The 10,316-nt window shown below is 37.4% G+C and overlaps 1 pseudogene; it reads left to right on the top strand.

The window, feature by feature from the left end:
* Positions 1–3,710: 3,710 nt before the first annotated feature.
* LOC114098296 (non-POU domain-containing octamer-binding protein pseudogene) lies at positions 3,711–4,855 on the top strand (annotated as a pseudogene).
* The last annotated feature ends 5,461 nt before the right edge of the window (positions 4,856–10,316 follow it).

Genomic DNA, 10,316 nt, shown 5'->3' with positions numbered 1-10,316 from the left:
ACAGGAAATCAGCAGATGTGGAATGGTATTTATGCATATGCACATGATTAAGGATTCATATGTATGTGTGTGTTTAAGAAAAAAGTATACAAGAAGAAAAAATGAAGATGGGAGGAGTGGTTGGAATTAAAAAGATGACAAAGGAAGAAATAGAGACACCAAGAAGGAAAAGACGCCAAAGGAAGCAGATGCCTGTGTCACAGGATCTATTCTACTAAAATTTCTAAGCTATATAGAACTTCCTTAAGAGAATCAGCAAGGCATGATACATGTATGTATGCCAAATACCTAGTCTTTATCTGATTTTCTTTTGGTCCTTGATAAAAATTTATTTAACTATGTTTTACATTTAAATGAAAATAAATGTAATAGATCTGATTAACTTTATTAAAATTAAACAAAGCAGCAAATACTTAGGTTTTCCTAGGAGATATGCAATTGCATCATGATGGGCTTGGTTATTAGAAAAGATTAAGTATGTTCTTCTATAATTCTACAGTAAATCAATAATATTGGATAAGAGCTGGAACCTGTTTGTGAATGAGACATCTGGTCTGTGACAAGTGCAGCTATACAAGGCCACAGAATCATGGTCACTCCTAAGGGCACATAATTTCATTTCTACTTTTATCCTCTGGGAATTGAAAGACTCGAAGATTAGCATATGTGGATTGGTTTTCCATTTTGTTTTTGACTCTTCTTCTGGGAAATATTATAATTATTTTTATGATTCGAACTGAACACATTCTCCACCATCCCATATTCGGCTTTCTGGATATTTTGTTATCAATTGATCTGGGCTTGTTCACATCCACCATTCTCAAGGGTCTTGGCATCTTCTGGTTCAACCTGAGAGAAAGCACATTTGAGGGCTCTGTCATCCTTATGCTTTTTCACCACCTGTGCAGTGGCAGGAAGTCAGCTGTGCTTGTTGCCATGACCTATGACCACTATTAGGCCATCTGTAAAACTCTTCGCTACACATTGGTGCTGACAAACAGGGTGGTGTCAGCTCTATCACTTGTTATTCTCCTGAGGCCCTTATCCATTGAAGTTCCCTTTGTTCTGCTCATTTGAAAACTTCACTTCTGTGGACATCAAATCATTGCTCACACATACCATAAGCACATAGACATTGCCCACCTGTGCTGTGAATGCATCAAAGTTAACATCAACTTGGCATATGTGCCATTTCTAATCTGTTTTAACAGAAAGCCATTATGTTCTCCTATGTCCAGATCCTCATACTCTCTCCTGCCTACCTTCCAGAGGCACTGAGCACCTGTGGCTCCCAGGTCTGCATCATACTGGCTTTCTCTATACTAGCATTTTTCTCCTTCATGGCCTGAAATGTTCCTCTTATATCCACATTTTTCCTGCCAAATTATATGTTGTTATACTACTTATTATGAACTCTTTTATTTATGTCATCAAAACTAAGCATCCGAAGAGGGCAATTTGAAATTTCAGAAATACATTTTGATATTTGTATTTCAGATATTAAGAGGCTTAAGTAGGGGGAAATGTGGACCTTATTCTCTATTCTCAAAATTGTAAAAATTAGGATATCTGGGGGAAGATTGTATCCTATATGCCGATTTACATTTTTTTTTCACTTACACTAGTGAGAAAAAAATCTCAAAAAATAAGCATTTAATGTAGGCATGTCAACTATATGATAAATAAAATCATTTCTACATGTAAAACACATGAAGTTGACAAAAGTGAATAGCATAATAATATTCACATTTATAGAATATATAGCTAATCATCAAGTTCTTACAACTGCAATAAGAAGTACTACTTATTAACGTGTTTTACAGCAGTAGGAAACTGAGGCAACGATATGGCATAGAATAAAGTATATAGAGGAGGTGAAAATATAGAAGCTACATATGGCCAGGTGGCTGCACAAATGGGTCTTAAGCTCCTTTTTCCACCTGTGAACACTATTACGCTAACAAAGGTAGATTTTGTATAAAGTACAAAGGCACAGACTGGTTTTTCATTGTTTCCAGTTCATTTCAGGATAACATCTTTCCTATATGGGTTGGCTTGCGGTGACAGAATCTGAAAGTGAGTAAGAACAGTGGAAAAGAAAAGAAATAAAAACATAAAACTAATTTCCATAGCTAGTGAATAACATCAATAAGATGACAATATTAACTAAAACAAAAACAAAAAAGCACAGAAACAAAAGACACTTGGGCTCAGATTTTCTCTGGCTGCATTTTCTCTTCTTCATTTTTTTATTATTTCACTATAGATATACATAATATTAAGGTTCATTTTGAGATAATGATACAAGCATGGGATGTAATTTTCTCCAATTCAATCCTCAGTACTTCCCCTTTCCTTTCCCTCCTCCCTACCCCTGTTCTCTTCTCTTTATTGATTTTTCTGCCATTCACTTATAGTTTTTTTCTTAATTAATGCCTTGTGGATATAAATGAAGGTGAGATTCAAGGTGGTATGTTCATATATGTACTAAGAAAACTTTGATCAGATTCATTCCCTTTTCCCATCCCTCCTGCCTCCCTCCCAATACCCTTTTTCTACTCCAGTAGTCTCTCTTCTGTTTTCATGGGATCTCCCCACTCTCATGCCTGCTTACTTTCTCTCTCTCTCTCTCTCTTTCTATTTCCCTCCTCTCTCTTCCTTTTTTCCCCCTTATTCTGTTTTATCTTCTGCATATAAGAGAAAACATTTAACCCTTTACTGTCTGGGTCTGGCTTACTTCACTCAGTATGATGTTCTCTAGTTCCATCCATTTACCAGCAAATGCCATAATTTCATACTTCTTTATGGCTAAGTGAAACTCCATTGTGCATATATGTGCCACATTTTCTTTATCTGTTCATCTGCTTATGGGCACCTGGGCTGGTTTCATAGCTTTGCTATTGTAAATTGTACTGCTATAAACATTGATGTGCTTGCATCCTCGCAGTAGGCTCATTATGGATCTTTGGGATATGTACAAAGGAGTGGGAGAGGTGGGTCATATGATGGTTCCATTCCTATTTGTTTGAGGAATCCCCATGATTTTAGCTGTATTTTCATTTAAAAAAAAAAACATTTAATACATCTGTAAATAGGAAAAAACATACAATATGATATGTCCATGCATTGGTAGACTTGGTCGGTGGAAAATTATTTCGATGCACATTGTACTAATAGTGTATGTTAACATTAATATTGTATCAAGTAGCATTTTAAAATGAGACTACAAACTGTGTACCCATCTGAGTAAATAAAAATATACAACTTGAACACACTTTTAAAACTATGGAACAAAAATATGTGCATAAACTTTACATATACTTAATGGGTATAAGGCACTACTAGTAAAGCATTTTGACTCTTTAAATAAGATAAGAATAAGAGAAAGCACCTTGATCGCCTTTACTCTAAGGAGAGGACTGTGTGTATAGGAGTGCAAAAATGCAGAGTGATACAACCTTTAATCTGGAGAAACTGAACCATACTGTAAGGAAACATCTTCAGCATCACCACCAGCAGCAACAGCAGCAGCCATAGCCACCACCAATACCTGCAAATGGGCATCATGCCAGCAGCCAAAATGTAGTCTTGACTATTGAATTGAAGAATTTTAGGAAACCAGAAGAGAAGGTCTTCACCTAACTTAGTTGTCTCTTTGTGGGTAATCTCCCTCGTGACATCAGTGAGGAATAAATGAGGAAGAGGAGTAAATGATGAAACTATTTGAGAAATATGGGAAGGCAGACAAAGTTTTCATTCATAAGGATAAATATTTGGCTTTATCCCCTTGGAAACATGAACCCTTGCAGAAATTGCCAAAGTAGAGCTGGGCAGTATGCCACTCTGTGGGAAGCAGTTGTGTGTGTGTTTTGCCCACCATAGTGCATCCTCACAGTTCAAAATCTTTCTCAGTACATGTTTAACCAACTGCTAGAAGAAGCTTTTCTGTTGTTTAGCCAGCTGGAGATATCTGGAGTCATTGTGGATGACCAAGGAAGACCCTCAGAAAAAGGCATTGTGAGTTCTCAGGAAAGCCAGCTGCTCGGAAAGCTCTGGAAGATGTAGTGAAGGGTCTTTCCTGATAACCACATTTCTTCAGCCTGTGACTGTGGAGCTAATGGTCCAGTTAGATGATGAAGAAGGGCTTCCAGAGAAGCCTGTTATAAAAAAAAAAAAAAACAGCAATTTCACAAGGAGCGAGAGCAACCACCCAGATTTGCATAGCCTGGTTCCTTTAAGCATGAGTATGCTATGCATTGGAAGGCACTCTTTGAGATGGAGAAATAGCCGCAGGACCAGGGGTACCTCAAGGAGGCTTATGAGAAGCTGGAAATGGAGATGGAGCCTGCTTGTCATGAGCACCAGGTCATGCTAATGAGGCAGGATTTGATGAGGCACCAAGAAGAATTTTGAAGAATGGAAGAGCTATACAACCAAGAAGTGCAAAAAAAGAAAGCAACTGGATCACCTGGCAGGAGAAGGAGCACAGCCCTGAGGAAGAAACGCAGTGGCAACAAGAATAGATGATGTGGTGACACCAGGAAGGATTCAAGGTGACCTTCCCTGATGTGAAAAAGCAAGAGTTAAGGATGTGCCAGATGGCTATGGGAGGTGAAACGGGCATAAATTATAGAGGCACCATTCCCCTGCTCCTGTGCCAGCAGGTTCTCCAGCTCTTCCAGAACCTGTCACTATGATGCCAGATGGAACTTTGGAATTGATCCCACCAACAACTGAACGCTTTGGCCAAGCTGCCAAGATAGAAGGAATCAGGGCAATTGGTGGGATCCTTCCTTCATTCAACCATGCAGCTCCCGGAGCTGAATTTGCTCCAAATAAACATTGCCAATACTGATAAATTTGCAGCATGTAATTTCCCAAAACTTAAAAGAAGGACCCTTTTTGGACTAGCTAGAATTCTACCCTGGAAAAGTGTTAGAGGTTCTTCTCTATAGTTAGGTCTTCCCTGCCTGTACTACTCTAGGGAGTATCCTGGAGGCAGAGGTAAGTGTGTTGGGGGGCTGGTATTTAACAAACCAGTTCTGGTTGGCATATTGCTTAATTGATTCTATGTGGAACATGCCTAAAATCTCAAATGTGATTGTTGAAGAACTGGGGACCCATAGCAAAATAGATCCAGTTAGAGCCCCATTAATCTTGATCATTCCATTCTTTTTTATTTTTTCCCATCGTGTTTTATTTGCTTTCTCATCCTTATACCCCTCAAACACAGAGATACTGCCACATGTTGCACAAAATCAAAACATCCCCCAGTGACCATTGCTTCATTTGTTCCCAGGTGAGAATTCAGGAAAATGTCTAAAAAGGTCACAGTAATATACAGAAAGTTCTGTTATATCCTATATATTACCCCTTCATGTCCTAAGGAAGACATTTTCTCTTAGAACTTTTCATTTTAGTGTAGCTTTTAAAAGAATATTGTGTTAACTTACCTTCATCTTTTTCTTGGGTAAAAAAAACTGAAAGTGACCCTTTTGTTTCTGTGATGTTGCTATTCACAGCTTTTCTTGATAAGCCTAGTATAATCTTGGGAATAGAGTTGCTAGGTGCTGTTGGTCTGACAGTAACGCTTAGTCTTGCCTACTTTAGGTAGTTATGCTGTACATTTTTTTATTGGTGTACCATGTTTGATTTGTTTTTGAGACCTTAAAGTTGAAGTTTTTTTGAGAAATGGAGCAGTAATATAGCATCAACTTATTGAATTATGTTTTAAGTCTTTAAAAAAAGAAGCACCTCAGTTTCATATGATTTAAGCATATAAATAGTATGGAACAAAAAGTAATAATACTGCTAAAATTATCATCTAATATTTCTTAACCACCTACAATATTTAAGAAGTACATTTGGTCCTTTACATAGTTCACACTTCATAGTAAGTTAAGCTTCAGAATTTAAGCAACTTACACATAGCCATATACCTGTTGTGTAACAGAATTTGAAATAAATTACTAAGTTCCTGGGCAATTTCTTTAATATCCCTACTACTTATGACTTAATGTAGAAATAGACTATAATAAAAACAATTATGTGTTAAGACAATTCTAGGAGTCTACATGCTATTATATAATTAAAAATAGAATTTTAAAAAGCAATGAGCATAGCTATTGTTAGAAAAGTGAATGAAAGGACATATTTGAAAAAAAGTGTAGATTCCAAATGCAAAAGAAGAAAACATGATTAAAATAGAGTTAATGAAGATAAAAATGTTAAAATGAACCACATAAAAAGTTGGTGTGCCTATGAGAAAACATTCAACAGGGATTCCTGGTTCCTTAGATATAGCTTTGAACCAACAGGGATCAGATTGCTTGACCCAAGCTCTCAGATGCTTTCAGTTCCTGAACAGATTGAGCCAGGCTGTTCTTCTCCAGGGAGTTACCTCCTTGTCATAGTGATCCTCCTGACAGGCATAAAAGCAGGGATCCTGAGCACAAAGGCCAGCCTGACCCTGCAGAAAGAGACACTGCAAGAAGTGCACTTTCACTGCAGACGTGGGCCGTGGTGAGTGACAAGTGTCCAGATCTATGGACTGTACCTGACAGATGAGTATGGTAGTCATCAGGTGTTCTCCTGGAAACAGTTGCTTTTCTGATCAGCTGGAAGGCTTTGGGGTTGGCTCTGCACTCTGAGTTGCCACACTTGCTCTACTTGTGTATGCATCTATGTTCAGTATTCATATTCTATAAAGATGACAATGTTTTTATAGTCTCAGTTATTTTTTTAAAAAAGCAAATTTGAGTTACAGAATTCCATTTTGTTTGATGAAGCCAATTCCATTCTATACATTCCATGTTTCAGGATAAAATTCAAGTTATTTGTAAATTTCCCCCAGAAAAAATGACTTTCCCTAGTGGGTATCCTTAAAGTAATCCTAAAGGTTTTTACTTCTGTTACCTAATTAAATATGCTATGAGGGCCTAGAATATATTGAATATGCCTTAAAACAGACTCCTCATCTAATTGGATGAATTTGCTAACCTTCAACTTAGACTAAATGATGGGGACTTGATTTACATGTCCCTTCATGGATAATGAATTTCTTGTCTATACTATTAGTAAAATGTTACATTTTATTTAGTAAACAAATATTAGTGCAAAGAACCACAGCCATAATACTAATGGCTCATTATTCCAGCAATTGTTAGTAGAGATCCGGTGTTAGGACATTGTTTAGGTACCTGATATGCAACATTTTTTTTTTTAATTACCAATAGAGTGATGCAGGTTGATACTATCACTTTTTCAACTTCTGTGGATAAATAAAATTAAGCTAAGGGAATGATTTCTCTAAGGTCATTATTAAATAGGAGAGTGAAAACATTAACCTAGGTTTGCCTGGGTCCAAAGGGAGTAATCCTGAACACCAAATGAACTGATTTCATATCAACCACAATAAGAGATGGGTTTTGATATGGAGAGAGTCTGTGGGCAGGTTGGGCACTGAGTGAACATTAGTTAGCAAGAACACTCTAATAAGAGGATTACCAGGTCATAATATTTCCTATTATATGCAAGGTCAGGCAATGGTGGCAACCAAAAGGTGGCAGATTTTAAAAGGCCACTGAACCAGGCTTTAATGACAGAGCCCAGAGGAAGAGGGTCTGGGGAGAAACCTTGTGGGGGCTCCACCAGACTGGAATTTTATGGAGCTTATGCTGGAAGGGAGGGCTTGGGACAGGAAAAGAGGTTTTTAGAGTCCCTTGTCCCACTGGAGTTGATGGGGCAACTGGCTGAGATCCAGGATTGACCAGCGGTTCTGGGCTGCTTGGTGCTTTGTTCCTAAGTCACTGCCACTGACCTGACATTATAGTATATATTATTGCATTTGAAATAATTTAAATCATGAGGTCTTTAAATAAGTCCATAACCTTACAACTTTGAAAAGGCGAGAAGGGGTGGAATGTGAGGGGGAGGCTGGTTCTTCTGTTAGGCCAAGATCTACTAATGCATAGTGAATAAAGTAGTACTGTTGAGATGTTCTGGTTCTGAATCTATTAGGTCAACAAAAATATAGTTTTGTATTATTGCTATATGCTTTAAACTTTAGATGTAAAATGTTCTTATTGCTATATATGTCAAATAAAGGTAATCCCAGAATCAGAGCTGCCATAACAGAAACATTGAAAAAGACTATTTGTCCCAGTGAGACTGCCGGTTATGGGTGACAAGTTCTGCTTCCCCACAAGTCTGAACATTAGAGAAGCACGCCGAGGCAAGTATAAAAAGCAGGGTTTATTTTAATAGGGGTAACATAGACTTCGCCCAGGAGGGAAAAGGGGGCCATAGCTGGTACCCTGGTATCCCCAGAAGTGAGGTGTTCTGCCCTTTTTATATGTCCCAGGCTTCCTTTGTTCTCCTGCCTTTTCCCCCTTATCTTTCTCCTTCCTGCATACATGACTAGGCCCAGGAATGCTGGGTGGTGTGGCCAAAAGGTGGGAAACAGGTGGGCTGAAGGGGGAAGGGCAGGATGAAGTAGCTAAGTACACATTAACAACCTTACAGCTCCCTGTGGGGAGGGGAAATTCCTGGGACAGGTTACCTTGGCAACAGGTTGGAGCAGGGCCAGGTTCTTGATAAGGGTGAAGGAAGGGCCCTGAAGGAATTAACATTTCAATCCCTCAGGGGACAGACTCCAACTTTCCAGACTCACTCAAAATTGGCCTCCTTGATCTGACCTGACTCCATTTACCTATCTACCCTGACTGCCTGTCTAATTCTGGCTTCAATATTGCATACAATTAATGGCATTCAATGGCAAAGAAATGTACTACAATGATTTTGCATTTGGAATACCAGTATTATACTTGAAATATTCAAGATTGTATGAAATTCATCACATAGAGATATTGAGAAGAATATTTTGATATTATAATTGCATAACTTTTCTCTGTAAGATTTTATAAATATTACTAGGGATGGGGTACCAAGTGATATCAAAATGAAATAAAAGCAGAGAGTGGGTACATTCATTCTGCTAAGGAGATAAAATAGTGAAAACGTCATTATTTTTGAAATGCTACAATTTTGAAAAGCACTACAATGATTTTGGTGATTTTTATTAGTAATAGTTATATTAATTGCAATAGTAGTAGTTGTAGCTGTGTAAATCACAGTTATAACAACATATTTACAAACACAAATGGTATTATTTTTGTTTCCTTAAGCTATAAAATTATTCTTAAGTCAGAAAATTGGGGGGAAAAAAAGGACTGTTTTTTTTGTTGTTGTTTTTCCAGTCTACGAATTCTCCATTTCTCAGATTTTCTTTTTCCACATGTTAAATGATCTCAGATCCATCATATTGTAAATATTTCCTTGCTATCCCTGGAAACAACTTCTCATGAGGTAACAGTACTTTCTGTCTACTTTCAAGTAATGAATATACTTTTGCAAAGCACAAATGATTTTCATAAGTGTAATGACCCCTCCAGAGGCCAGATCTACAGCATTAACCTGGGATCAAATAGATTCAAAGCAAAGCAAAAAAAAAAAAAAAAAAAAAGTTAAAAGCAGATGATGAAAGACACTTAGATATTAATACCTTTCTATATCCATGACCTGTCAGAAAAGATATGTTCCATCCATTGTTCTTACTTTCCAGCTAGGAAGCTGTTTTTCTGGGTAAGTTTCTTCTCCACGTGTTATACCTATACTTAGCTGAGGATTTCTAATTATAGCAAATTTTAAGAGGATGAAGAAAAAATACCAAACCAGGTTATCTTAATCCTCTATCTCTCAGTAACAAACTTGCTTTTGGCATAATTATTTTCTCTATCTGGCCTCAATTTTTTTGCTCCTTTGTTTTATCAACAATATGTGAGAGAGACCAAATTCTTGTCATTTAAAGGTGGAAGAGATAGAAAGGTGATTTAATAACATCTTTCTAACTGCATGTGAAGAAATGGACATGCTCCCCTCAATTAGTAGCAAAAGTAAGATGAGAATAAGATTTTCAGGATCCTCTTCTATTTTTCACCTACTAAGTAGTTCTAAATTTACTAATATTTTTCAAATATGAAAAGACAGTCTGTGGTTTGGGACGTGCGTGTGTGTGTGTGTGTGTGTGTGTGTGTAGTTTGAAATCGAACAATATGAAGAGATGAAGCATCCTTTTGTCATTGATAGCTTTGTTCCTTGGGCCTCAATGACCACAGTTCAGCTCCCATCCCCTGAAAGCCAATCTTTTCTGTATCATGGATATTAAAATCTCCTAATTTTGTTTCTTGTGTTCTCGTGTCCTATGCTTTGCCCTCTCTTATGTAAGAAATGTTTCTATTCTTTTCTCCTTTCTATTC

The sequence above is a fragment of the Marmota flaviventris genome, chromosome 9 (assembly GCF_047511675.1).
Source record: "Marmota flaviventris isolate mMarFla1 chromosome 9, mMarFla1.hap1, whole genome shotgun sequence".
NCBI lineage: Eukaryota > Metazoa > Chordata > Mammalia > Rodentia > Sciuridae > Marmota > Marmota flaviventris.
The sequence above is the reverse complement of the archived record's forward strand: the minus strand, read 5'-3'. Positions and strand labels throughout refer to the sequence as shown.